The sequence below is a fragment of the Eptesicus fuscus genome, chromosome 15 (genome assembly GCF_027574615.1).
Source record: "Eptesicus fuscus isolate TK198812 chromosome 15, DD_ASM_mEF_20220401, whole genome shotgun sequence".
NCBI lineage: Eukaryota > Metazoa > Chordata > Mammalia > Chiroptera > Vespertilionidae > Eptesicus > Eptesicus fuscus.
The window spans coordinates 61,599,427-61,612,534 of record NC_072487.1 but is presented as its reverse complement, the minus strand read 5'-3'; the positions used below and the strand labels follow the sequence as shown (position 1 = coordinate 61,612,534).

The window sequence follows — 13,108 nt, the reverse complement described above, 5'->3', positions numbered from 1 at the left end:
AGGGTCATTGTCACCACGTTGGACAGCTTCCTCACCACAGCCGCGGGCATCATGCTCCTGTGACAAGCCCACTCTCTCCTCAGAGCAAAAGAAGTAGTAAACAGATGCTTCAGAGGTACAGGATTTTCTCTTGAGAATCATATCTGAAGCCAAAAAAAAAAAAAAAAAAATCTCATTACCTAAAACTCTGGCCTTTGCCTATTTGTTTTAGTCCAAAGTACAAGATTGGCGTAACCTTTACATTCCATTTCTTATCTACTTGTACTTTGAGTGTCTTCAGACAGTATACATAAGGAGACATAATAAGCACAGTAAACAGTGATTTCTTTACAGCTAACCTTTAGCCAAATGACTTCAGGGAGTTAGTAGGTTCATCGGTTGTAACAAAAGTACAGTTGGTGGGGGATGTTCATAATGGGTGGGGCTATGCGTGTGTGGGGGCAAGGGGCATATGAGAAATCTCTGTACTATCCCCTCAATTTTGCTGTGAACTTAAAACTGCTCTTTAAAAAAGTCTTTAAAAAAAAATTAAGGCCTCGCCCTGTAATTCTTTGTGTTCCCATAATGCCTTGTACACAATTAGCATGTAATAAGTATTTTCTGTCTAATGAATAAGTTAACTAATCTGTCAGGTGAACAATGTGGGTAAGATAATTGGGAGTCGATTGGCTTTGTCTACATACCCAGTGACAAAACAGTAAAGATAAGAAACCGTTCTAACTATACATTTTAACCTAGTGGATCTACACTGTCTAATTATAGCAGTAGGATTGTCATCATTCATATTTCCCAGATAGCTGGCATTTGTATTACTGTGCTGGAGGACTACTGATTAATCTGATCAAAAGTCATAGACCACTGTAGATGTATCTGTAATCTCCATTTACCTGAAATGAGAGAAGAACTCGTGTTATAGTTTCTGGATACAAGACTTTTAAAAGGTCTTTCCATTCAAATTCATTATACTTTCTTCAGACTTTTATTGACTTACTTGGCCTAAAAGTTAATTTCTATTCAGTAAGCAACAGTTACACTTACATATCCACAAATCAGTCATTGAAAAACAGCTATTCCCCGAAACTGGTTTGGCTCAGTGGATAGAGCGTTGGCCTGCGGACTCAGGGGTCCCAGGTTTGATTCCGGTCAAGGGCATGTGCCTTGGTTGCGGGCACATCCCCAGTGGGGTGTGTGCAGGAGGCAGCTGATCGATGTTTCTGACTCTCTATCCCTCTCTCTTCTTCTCTGTGAAAAATCAATAAAATGTATTTTAAAAAAAAGAAAAACAACTATTCCATGTGACTTTGGGATATTACAGTATTTTAAAGTTCTTTATAGTTAAAAGACAAGGAATTGGTATGACAAGGTCTTTTTAAAAAACAAAACAAACGAATAATATTATAAAACAGGAGGGAGCTAACTCAAAACCAGCATTGCTCAAAACTTCCTTTTGGTCATATCTACTAGCTCAGAGGTCTGCTAGTGAGGTGGTTTATGTAGTCGGAATACCACAAATTTCATTGCCAATCCCAGTTTTAAATATTGTCAGACTTATGTGAATAGAGCCTCTCTTCTACTTTGTTGACATATGCCTACTTTTTTTAAAAAAAAAAAAGTTAATATCTGTTTCTCCCTTATCTCTTCTATCTGAAATGGCCACTTGAAGAACAGCGTCTGACTCTATTAGTTCCAGATGTTTTCACGTTCACTCACTCTTTACTGCTCAGCCCACTCAGTTACTCCTGTGGAGAAACCCACTTTACAATTCTCCCTCTCCTCTGGCATTCTTATTTAGGGCAAGCAGAAAAATCACAGCCCACTCCAAGTGGGTTTATATCGTGGACCCAGTGGGTCATCAGGGAGACAGAAGCCAAGTGCTTTCTTGCTGACCACCAGAGACACACATAAAATCTTGTCCAGGATTCTGGAGAAAACTCCCAAAGGAAACTATGCCAGTTCCAAATTTGTCCACCAGAGGGTGCTACCCATTCCTGTACTGTCTGTTACAATGGCTAAATTCCACAATTTAGAATGGTTTCCGTTTTCTTAGCTTTTCCTCCGAATTCATGAATGAAGCATTTTAAAAGCCAAGAACCTAATTAGGGAAACTAAACTATCTGATTGGCTTCATAGGTAAAGGGAGGAAAAGCATGGTTCATCACAGGTTAAAAGGATTTTGAGCCAAACATACAATTTAAACATTGGCGTTCGGCTCTGTTTTTAAAGGGAGGAAAGACACTTGTAAAGAAAGATCTCCAGCCCTAACCGGTTTGGCTCAGTGGATAGAGCGTCAGCCTGCGGACTGAAGGGTCCCAGGTTCGATTCCGGTCAAGGGCATGTACCTTGGTGGTGGGCACATCCCCAGTAGGGGGTGTGCAGGAGGCAGCTGATTGATGTTTCCGAATGGAAGGGAGAGTTAGAAACATCAATCAGCTGCCTCCTGCACATATATATATAAAGAAAAATCTCCAATGTGCAGGCTGACTCCTACTTACTTTTCATCTAAATAATCTGTGAAGTTTAGATAAACGGCCATTTCAGAAATATTCTCTATGGTAAGGTTTCACATGGGATGCTGAAGGACACGTGAATTGGCATAATACCCACTCAGGTGTCTTGCTCCAGAGCATGGGAAAGAGATATAAATTTGGGAGCCCAGGCCTTGACGACGTGCTCAGTGGTTGATCGTCGACCTATGAACCAGGAGGTCACAGTTCGATTCCCTGTCAGGGTACATACATGCCCCGGTTGTGGGCTCGATCCCCAGTATGGGGCGTGCAGGAGGCAGCTGATCAATGATTCTCTCTCATCACTGATGTTTCTGTCTCTCTCTCCCTCTCCCTTCCTCTCTGAAATCAATAAAAATATATTTTAAAAAATAAATAAGAAAAAAATAAATAAATTTGGGATCCTATAGTCTACACGTGGTTTTTGTCTTCTTATTTGCAGTGGAAAGCATTCTAGTTGTTACAGAAGAGGTTGATTATGCAGAAGAAAAGAAATGATCCATGGAGCCTAAGATGGTTAGAAAAGATGTGACTCAAGTACATTAACCTTTAGTGGGAGGAAAAACACTTCCTCCATCACCCCAAGAAGGAAAGAGAAAACGGGTGCAGATGCAGGTAAGTTTGTAACTTTGACCATGAAAAGACAAGGTCTCTGGTCTAGTGGCTTCTATTTCTCAATAAGGTAAGATCATCCCTTGAGGGTTGAGGTTTGAAAATGGAAGTGAAAGTATAAAATTGTTATTACATTGTATTGAGGAAGAAAGTATATTGGAGAATTTATGGGGTTGCTGGGCAGCATTGAGTGTGCCTCTATGACCATTTGTGATAAAATACAGCCAGTCAGTCTGGTTGTGTGGTTTTTTCCTCCAGTAATGCTCCGGGGAAGGCATGAAGAAGGCAACAGTTGGTTTTATTTAGCGTTGGGATGATGCCAAGGCAATTGATGGAGAAAGAGAGAAACAAGGAAGCTGGAGGCATTTGCTAGGGAGTAATAATAAATGAAGCACTTTGGAATAACTAAGTTGGACTATTCATAACCACTACTATCATCCTGTGTAATAAAGAGCTAATATGCTAATTAGACCGAACAGCAGAACAATCGTCCAGACGACCTTCCAGAAAAAGCCGGGGCTGCGAGGGCCGGGCCTCTAGTTATGGCAATGAAAGGCCAGAAAGTCAAAACCAGGGAAAGAAGAACACATAAATAAAAGACCCATACGTTATTAAAATGGAACTTTATGCTCTACCAGCTCCTCATTCCTTATTCCTTTCGCGAAGCCCGAGGCCTGCGGTGAGGGCATTGCCAAACACCAGCATTGCGCTGCAGCCGCACCCAAAATAAGCATGCCCAGAAGTGTCCAGGCAGAGCCCCCTGGGTCGGCCATTGGGGCCCAACCCAGAGCGGTTCCTCCTCCCAGGCCTCCCAGAAAGACCAATGACTATGCATCACTTTCTTGCCGACTCACTTTTCCTGGCCAAAAGCTCCTAGCTGGGCATATAGTACTCTGGCAGCAGGAAATGGCGCTTGCCTTTAAACTTGACTCCCAAACAAACAGAATGTTGGAGGGCCATGGGCTTGTGGGACACTGGTGGAAGGAGATTGCCCCGTGGTTGTGTGGAAGTGAGGAGATGCGAAGGTGGAAGTGTGTAGGGCAGACAAGCATCAGGGAGGTGCTAACCTCGTACAAGATCAGGAGATAGCAAGCAGAGACTCCAGAACAAATTGCATGGATCTGGCACACCCGGCAAGAGCTGGGAGACATTTCCTGAGATGGTGCAGTGTGGCCCACGGTGATGTGTGAAGAGGAGAGTCCTAGGGGCCACAGGTCTTTTAGATCACACACATGTACACTTGTATATACACATGTGCACCTTAATACCCAGATGACCATTAAGAAAGCAGAACTAGCCTGGCCAGCTGGCTCAGTGCTTGAGCGTCGACTTATGAACCAGGAGATCTCAGTTCAATTCCCGGTCAGGGCACATGCCCAGGTTATGGGCTTCATCCCCAGTGGGGGGAGGGGGGCGTGCAGGAGGCAGCCGATCAATGATTCTCTCTCAACATTGATGTTTCTCTCTCTCTCTCTCTCTCTCTCTCCTTTACTCTCTGAAATCAATAAAAATATATTTTAAAAACATTTTTTAATAAAAGAAAGCAGAACTAGTATTTTTCTGGGCTCCCCACCTAGGAAACTTGAACACAATACTTCTCAAACTGTAAAATGTGCATCTGAATCACCTGGGGCTCTTGTTCAAAATGGAGTTTCTGAACCAGCAGCTCTGAAGCGGGACCTGAGGCTCTGCATTTCCATTTCTAACAAGCTCATAGCTGCTGCTGCTGGTCCAGGGACCACACTTGGAGGGGCAAGACTCTAATCTGCTTACTGGTGACCAATCTCACGGCACAACCACTCCTCTGTGTCTGGGACTTGCCAGGGGGCCAACTTCTGGATACCATCCTCTTGTCATCTGTTCTGTGCCCACATCGAACGTGGCATGGCAGGCAAACCATGGTGAAGGACTGAGTAGATTCCCCACCCCCACCCAGCTTGGGCCCGAAGGGAAGGGGTTGAGGGAGGGAGGCGTGCCCAGGGGGCAGCCTGAAGGAGCTGTGGCTTTTGTTAGAGGGACACCACCAACCCCAAGGACCCCCTACAGGGAGAATCATCACCAGACCCACCAAAACCAAGCAGAAGCTTGAGGGGAGGGGGCCGGATCGGTGAAGAGCAGGTTGGGGCGTGGATCTAGGGGGCAAATGCAGAAATTCGAATAGGTCAGCGGTCCCGTCTCTCCTTGAAAATCGGTGTTTTTGATTGCGTATTCCTACCACAGAGCACGCTGTGCAGCCCTTTGCGGTTGGAAATTGTTTCCAGGTCCATTGTGTTACGTCTCTGTCAGGTACACGCACATGTATGGACTGCTCCGTGACACAGATGAAGCTACTGCCCCCTGAAAAAGATGCAAGTCATCCCACGGTACACAGCAAGGAAGGGGCCAGGCCAGCGTTCAGATCCAGTTCTTCCGGTCTCCCCGCCCTTGGCACAGCTGCCTGTTAGTCTTTGTGCACAGCCATTAATGAGAAGAGTAAACATTATTTCTATTACTCACAATTTAAAACAAAGCAAGAACAACCTTTGATTAATGAATTACTGAGTCACTCCCTAACTAAACACCCTTAATAGAAAATTGCCAAGTCACAGGCTGATTCAGAGAGACTTTCCCTGAACTAGATCTGCGGGCTCCAATTTAAATTTTATTTCAGAAAATGCCTAGTCACTGCACCTACTTGTATTATTTTTAATGTTATAACAAGAAAAAAGCAAACTGTCACTGTACAATGTAAAATTTATATCCCTAGTAACTTCAACCTAAGTAACAAGAGCCTTCTAAAAAGAATTGCCTTCACCCAAAATTCTTTAAATTTAAAATAAACTAAAGAAGCTTTGGGACAGATTTCTTTCTGTAATAAGGAGAAGCTAGGGCTGATTAAAATGTCTCTGAATACTGCCTCCTTACCTTCCAAAATTTGGGGTAATTTCTTTTATTTTTTTTTTTCTCCTCTCTTTAATGCCTTCTCTCCCTCTCTCTCTTTCTTCTTTCCCTCCTTCCTCCTTTCGTTCCTTTTTTATATCTACTCTAGGAACACAAGTTTTCCTATGAACCAGGTGCCCATTGAAAGGTGATCTATAGTAATCTATGTAATAGGAATAACCTATAATTTGTATTTTCTAGTCGTTTGAAAGGACCAAACAATGGAACATTATTCAGCCTTTAAAAAAAAAAAAAAGGAAATCCTGTCACACACCACAGAATGGATGAAACTGGAGAACATGCTAACGGAAACAAACTAGCCACCAAAAATGACAGATACTATAAGATCCCATTATATAGGCATCTAAAGTAGCCAAACTCACAGAAATAGAAGCAAACTTGTGGCTGCCAGGGCTTGAGAGAAGAGAAGGAGGGGTTGTTGTTCAAGGGGCACAGAGTTTCGTTTTTGCAGAATGAGAAAGTTCTAGAGCTTGGTTACACAATAATGTGGAAATACTTAATACTTGAACTACACACTTTAAAATGGTTAAGATGGTTAATTTGATGTTAGGTTTTTTTCATCAGGATCTTTTTAAAAATAGAAATACCATGCTTGTCTTTCAGGCTATAGAAAAATAGACAGTAGGTTGGATTTGACCAGAGGGCCATATATAGTTTGCCAACTCCTGTTCTAATCTATAGTCCATATTCAGATTTCTCCAGATGTTTCAAAATCATGCCTTTTATTTTATTTTTATTTTTTTTATTATTATTGTGATTTTTAATCCTCGCTCAAGGATATGTTTTGGTTTTGGTTTGTTTGTTTTTTATTGATTTTAGAGAGCGAGGAAGTGATGGAGAGATTGAGAGAGAGAGAGAAACATGGATCAGTTGCCTCCTGCACACACCCCGATCAGGATCGAATCCAGAACCTGGGCATATGCCCTGACCAGGAATTGAACCTTTGACCTTTCTGTGCAGCGGATGAGGATCCAACCAACTGAGTTACAGTGGCCAGGGCTCAGTCTTGCCTTTTATAGCTATTCTCCCTACCCCAACTCAGTCCAGGTTCATAGCTGCAGTTGGTTTCCACATCTCTTTCTTCTCCTTTAATTTAGAACAGTTCCTCAGTCTTTCCTTGGCTTACATGACCTTGACACTTCTGAAGATTACAAGCGAGTTTTAAATATATATATTTTTTATTGATTTCAGAGAGGAAGGGTGAGAGAGAGAGAGAGAGAGAGAGAGAGAGATAGAAACATCAATGATGAGAGAGAATCGTTGATCAGCTGCCTCCTGAACACCCCCTATTGGGTATTGAGCTGCATCCCAGGCATGTGTCCTGACCAGAAATCGAATCGTGACCTCCTGGTTCATAGGTCGATGCTTAACCACTGAGCTACACCGGCCAGGCCACAAGCTCGTTATTTTGTAGAAGACCCTTCCATTTGAGTTTGTCTGATATTTCCTTATGATTAAATCCAAGTTATGCACTTTTGTCAGGATAACACAAAACTCATGTTGTGTCCTTCCTGATGCATAATATCAGAAAGCACAAGGTAGTATGTATTCGTCTCATTATTGGTGATGTTGACTTTGACCATTTGTCTGTCAGATTTTTCCACTGTAAAGTTACCTTTTTTTCTCCCTTTAAGAAATAATTTGTGAAGAGATACTGTTGGACTTATTCTGTTCCTCATCAAACTTTCACCTGCTTTTTTTTAGCTTCCGTGATTTTTGCCTGATTCAATTATTAATAAAAGGTTGCAAAATGGTGACATTCTAGGTATTGTCCCTCCAGGGAGCACACCCATGCCTTCCCTTCCCCCTCTCCTTCTCCCAGAAGCCCTATCTCCTAACCTCCAAGGGACTCAATGAGACTTGCAACCAGGGGAGCGATGGGCAGTGGCAGCTCACCCCCGGCAAAGCCCCTGAACCTGTCTCCAAGGCCCCCTTTCCTCTGACTTCCCTGTGAGCCAAGGAAGCCCAGCCTGAGTTCTCCTGTCACTTCTTCTATGCCCTCCCTTGTTTTACTGTCCTACGTGTGTTTTTGCTGCAGTCAATAATTTATTGTTTGCTTTTCTAAATTAAAAAAAAGAAAGGTCACATTCTAATTCTATCATTCCATCTACTTCTGTTAATTTGCCTTCTAAATACGGAAGGTTTTTTCCTTATCTCTATCTACATTTATGAACTCTGATAACTATTTTATGGGTAATAAAATACATCAATTCCATATATACATATATATATACCCTAGTACCGTGGTTGGCAAACTGTGGCTCTCGAGCCACAAGCAGCTCTTTGGCCCCTTGAGTGTGGCTCTTCCACAAAATACCACGGCCTGGGCGAGTCTATTTTGAAGAAGTGGCGTTAGAAGAAGTTTAAGTTTAAAAAATTTGGCTCTCAAAAGAAATTTCAATCATTGTACTGTTGATATTTGGCTCTGTTGACTAATGAGTTTGCCGACCACTGGCCTAGTATATAAGTAAGGGAACATTTACTGGGTAAATTACAGAGGTAGAAAAAGTAATTCCTAGAAGAAATGGGCTTAGCAAACAAGTTCTAGGGGTAAAGTAAGAGTCCGTGGAGCTTGGGAATGAGGAAGCTAATAGTTTACAAGCCTGGGGCCAGGAGAGGCAGGAGGCAGGAGGCAGGAGGCAGGAGGATAAGGGAAAGGCACAGGCATGCTCTCTGGAGGGAGAGCACACTGGGTCCTTGGCCCTAAACCCTTTAAGGGCAGAGATCTTAGGGCAGGGCCTGGGGAAGCTCTCAATGGACTATTCAGTAGCTTTCCAGGTGTGTCCTTTCAGGGTTGTGGTCTCCACTGATTGATTGGTGGGCACCAGAGCAAGGAATCATTATTTCATGCAGCTGGTCCTGAGGTCAGCCATGGCTGGTTTTGTTGCTTATCTGGGCCTGGAGCTCCCATTAATATACGAATTGCTGTTGTTAACTATATGGATGCTAATATGTTAATTTGATTATTCATTTTGATATTCAAATTGCCTTAGATTTGGCCAATGGAAGCTCCTTTTAAATGGTTTCTAAGTCCTTTTGACACTCCCCCATCCTTTTTTTTTTTTCATCCCCATCATATTTTACAAACTTTCTTACTTACTGGTACAAAAAGATGTTTCAAGTTCATCTTGTATTTTCTCTGCTCCAGTCCCAGCTCCAGCCATCAGGAGGCAGAAAGAAGCCCTGACTCAGAATTACATCAAAGTGGATAGGAGGTGGGGGGAGGAGAGACTGAGAGAAGTCAGGATGGCATTCCAAGACATTCAGCATATTTGTATGTCAGAAATAACATTACTAATGGTAGTTTACAGATATCCCATAAGAATGACCTTTCCTAAATTTGTTCTTACCTACAAGAGGAATCCATCTCACCCGTATTGGAAGGTACATGGGAACATGAAAAGTACAGGGCTTTAGAGCATGTTAACGCAGATTCAAATCTCAACCCTGCTATTGACTAGCTACGTGATCTTGTCCATAGGGGTTTTGTTTGTTTGTTTGTTTGTTTATCTCTTACAACTTCAGTTTCCCCAGGCTCTGAGGAAGATAATATGTGCTTCCCTGGATTATTATGGTTAACTATTTGGCCTGGTGCACAAAATTTGTGCACAGGAGGGGGGTGTCCCTCAGCCTGGACTGCACCCTCTCCAATCTGGGACCTCTCGGGGAATGTCGGACTGCTGGTTTGGGATCGGGCCTAAACCGGCAGTCGGACATCCCCCTCGCAATCTGGGACTGCTGGCTCCTAACCACTCACCTGCCTGCTGGCCTGATTGCCCCTAACCACTCTGCCTGCCGACCTGCTCACCCCCAACTGCCGCCCCTGCCAGCCTGATCACCTCCAACACCCCCCCACCACCGGCCTGATCACCCACAACTACCCTCCCCTCTTGGCCCCTAACCACCTCTACCTCGGCCCCACCACCATGGCTTTGTCCAGAAGAATGTCCAGAAGGTATCCCAGTCTAATTAGCATATTACCCTTTTATTAGTATAAATTGCAGATGTTTCCCTAAAATCCACTCCATACGTGCCAGGTGAGCTTTGGAAATTCTCATCCCACAGGCTAAGGGCTGGGGTGGAGCAGCATCTTGACAAGTGCCATAATAGTCGTTCCTTCATCTAAAAGACAGTTGGACTTGATAAATTCTCACCAGGATGTTGCATAGGCTTAGCCTACCCCATTCCCAGGAGGTCAGAGCTGGCTCAGAATCCAAAACTACAATGGTTTGTAAAGCACTTCTTTTCATGTAACAAGGAGTCCAAAGCAGGAAATCTAGGACTCAAGAAATCAGATCCCTACCCTGGCAGGTGGGGATCAATTGGTTGAGTGTTGTCCAGGGCACCAAAAGGTCACTGGTTTGATTCCTGGTCAGGGCACATGTCCAGGTTATGGGTTTGGTCCCCAGTTCAGCGCACATAGGAGAGGCCACCAACTGATGCTTCTCTCCAATGGATCTCTCTCTCTCTCTCTCTCTCTCTCTCTCTCTCTCTCTCTCTCTCTCATAGATAAAAACACATTTTTTAAAAAAGAATCCAGATTCCCATCCTCTGCCGCTACCACCACTTGCGGTGAGTGGCTTTCTTCTCCATGGTCACAAAACGTTTGTCTCATCACCAAGAAGCACCTCCACATTCCAGGCAGGAAGGACAAAGGACAAGAGATGCCTCTCTGTTGAGTGATATGTCTTACATTTCTGGATATGTCTTACTGATCAGAACTGTGTCAAAACCCCAGCTACACAGGAGCCTGGAAAGCAGAGTTCTTTAACTGAGCACACTGCTACCCTGAACAAAATGGGGGGATGTGTGTAGGAGAGACAAAGGGATGATGCATATTGGACAGGGAACCAGCATGGTCTGCCACCAGACATACTAAGCATGAGACAGTTCTTTCTATCTGGTTCTCTGCCATTAATCATATATGCCTTTTTTACTTTGGTTACTTTGCAATATTTCTGTTAGAGAATAGAGGAAACCATAGCTCTCTGTGCCCCAAATGGGAAAGGACATGTTGCAATTGGATGTCACCACTTGGACTTTCAGATAAAAAAAGAGGGAAGTAGTTTGTCCTGGATCCATGAGCCTGGATGCGGCAAATCTCTCTTTGTGTACCCTCCTTAAAGAAGATGGGGGCAGGGTGTCATGGTTTCTTCACAGCTGATAATTGATTTTGTACCACAGGACCAGAGAGTTGAGTTCATCAGAATTAGAGTTTATGGTGTACTGTCACCACGTTCTACCAAATTCTCTCTCTCTCTCTCTCTCTCTCCCTCTCTCTCTCTCTCTACCTTGTGTGCTTTGAAAAAATAGAATTCCCCCTTCCCTACTCTTTTCCTCCTCCTACTGTTGGCAACTATTGTGACGTGTTTGATGTGTAGTTTTGTTTCTTTGTAAATGCTCTTACATAGCGTGTATTGTGGACATATGCTTAGAGAAGAAAGACATCAGGGATGTGCCCTGACAGAGAAAAGGACATGTGAAGACACAGAAAGAGGGAGGCCGTCAGCAAGCCAAGAAGCAAGGGCTTAGTGGAAACCAAACCTGCCAACACTTTGATCTTGGACTTCCAGCCTCCATAACACGAGGAAATAAATTGTTTAAGCCACTTAACCTCTGAGGCTTTGTTATGGCAGCCCTGGAAATCCAATATACTGTACGCTCTTTCAGAGACACCCAGGTTTCTTTCAACAATTTTGTGGAAAGCCTTGGAAGACAACAGACCTTTCCTGCTAAACCAACAATACGGTATAGCTAGCATTTGATTGTAAGTTAACCTTATCTTAAATAGAAAACAGAAGTCTTTTTTTTTTTTTTTGAGTTCTGAATCTTTCACTTAGTGCCTTGTTCATTGAAAGCCTGGCAAAGAGAAAAAAAGGAATCCTATTCCCAATGGTACATGATTGGTTTAGGTAACCAAGACCTAAGCTTTTTCAGTTGTTAATTGGCAAGAGATTGGTTTAGAAACAATCCAATCAATGAGAGGTAGGGGACTTTTGCTAGGAACGTGGGGACATGGATATTTCTCTCTCCTAGGTGTGTAGAGTGGCCGCAGCCATTCTGTCTCCATGAGGACCGCCAGCCTTAAGATTGTGCTGACGCCCGGAAAGCAGTGAATCAGGATGGAAGATGCCAGGTCGTGATTCAGACCAACCCTGAAGCGCATCTTACCTCTGGACTTTCCAGTCACATAAGCCAATAAATCTTATTTTTTTTAACCCAGTATGAGTGTTGTGTAACTTGCGAGAAAAAAAATCTCCTAAATGATACAGGTGGGTGTAAGGGCACCAATGTGAATGTCAGACCTAAACTCTTAGTCTCAGCAACACCGCCATGGTGTGGCTTCCCTGGCACTGGCTTGGGGTCGGTGGGGAGGTCAAAAGATTGTTACTAAGGAGCTAGCGTTCATTGAGGGCCACCCCTGGCCTGTACTAGACTGAGCATTTTATATTTATTAACACATTTTATCCTTTAAACAGATATTTAATGTTCACTATCAAAAAACAGAAAGATCGGAGGCTTCACTTTGCGCCCCCTCCCCACCCCCCTTAGAACTCATCTGGGGTCTGAGAGAGGTCCTGTCAAGGGCTGGATGGGGTGGGGCCCTCAGTGGCAGGATTGCTCACTGTCACCTGAAAGCGTCCAAAAAGGACACACAGAGGAGGTGACCCTTGACTTGGCTCATCCAAGGTAAGTAAGAGTTCATCAGGCCAACTGGGCCTGGCGGGCAGGGCACCTGTATGCGGGCACCCATGGCGGGGGTGGGGGGGGGGGGGGGGAGCGTGGATGCTGTACAAGCTGCAGGGGTGAGGAGGAGCCTGGGGACCAGGCCAGCACTGGTCCAGACCCGGACCTGCCACGGCTCTTCCCACTTTCTGCTGCATCATTGTGACACACACACACACACACACACACACACACACACACACACACACACACACCAGCACTGGTCCAGACCCGGACCTGCCACGGCTCTTCCCACTTTCTGCTGCATCATTGTGACACACACACACACACACACACACACACACACACACACACACACACACACA

The 13,108-nt window shown here is 44.1% G+C and overlaps 1 long non-coding RNA gene across 3 annotated transcripts in view; it reads left to right on the top strand.

Annotated features, from left to right (window-relative positions):
* LOC114231666 (uncharacterized) overlaps positions 1-12,271 on the top strand; it is a 41,502-nt gene extending 29,231 nt beyond the window's left edge. Inside the window, exons 3-4 of one of the 3 annotated variants that reach the window (XR_008558244.1) lie at positions 2,947-3,119; positions 12,093-12,271. This is a non-coding gene — a long non-coding RNA (uncharacterized LOC114231666). Of the gene's footprint in view, positions 1-2,946; positions 3,120-3,374; positions 3,534-6,236; positions 6,366-12,092 lie in introns of those variants that run through there. The other 2 variants (XR_008558243.1, XR_008558245.1) reach the window with 2 other exon arrangements.
* The last annotated feature ends 837 nt before the right edge of the window (positions 12,272-13,108 follow it).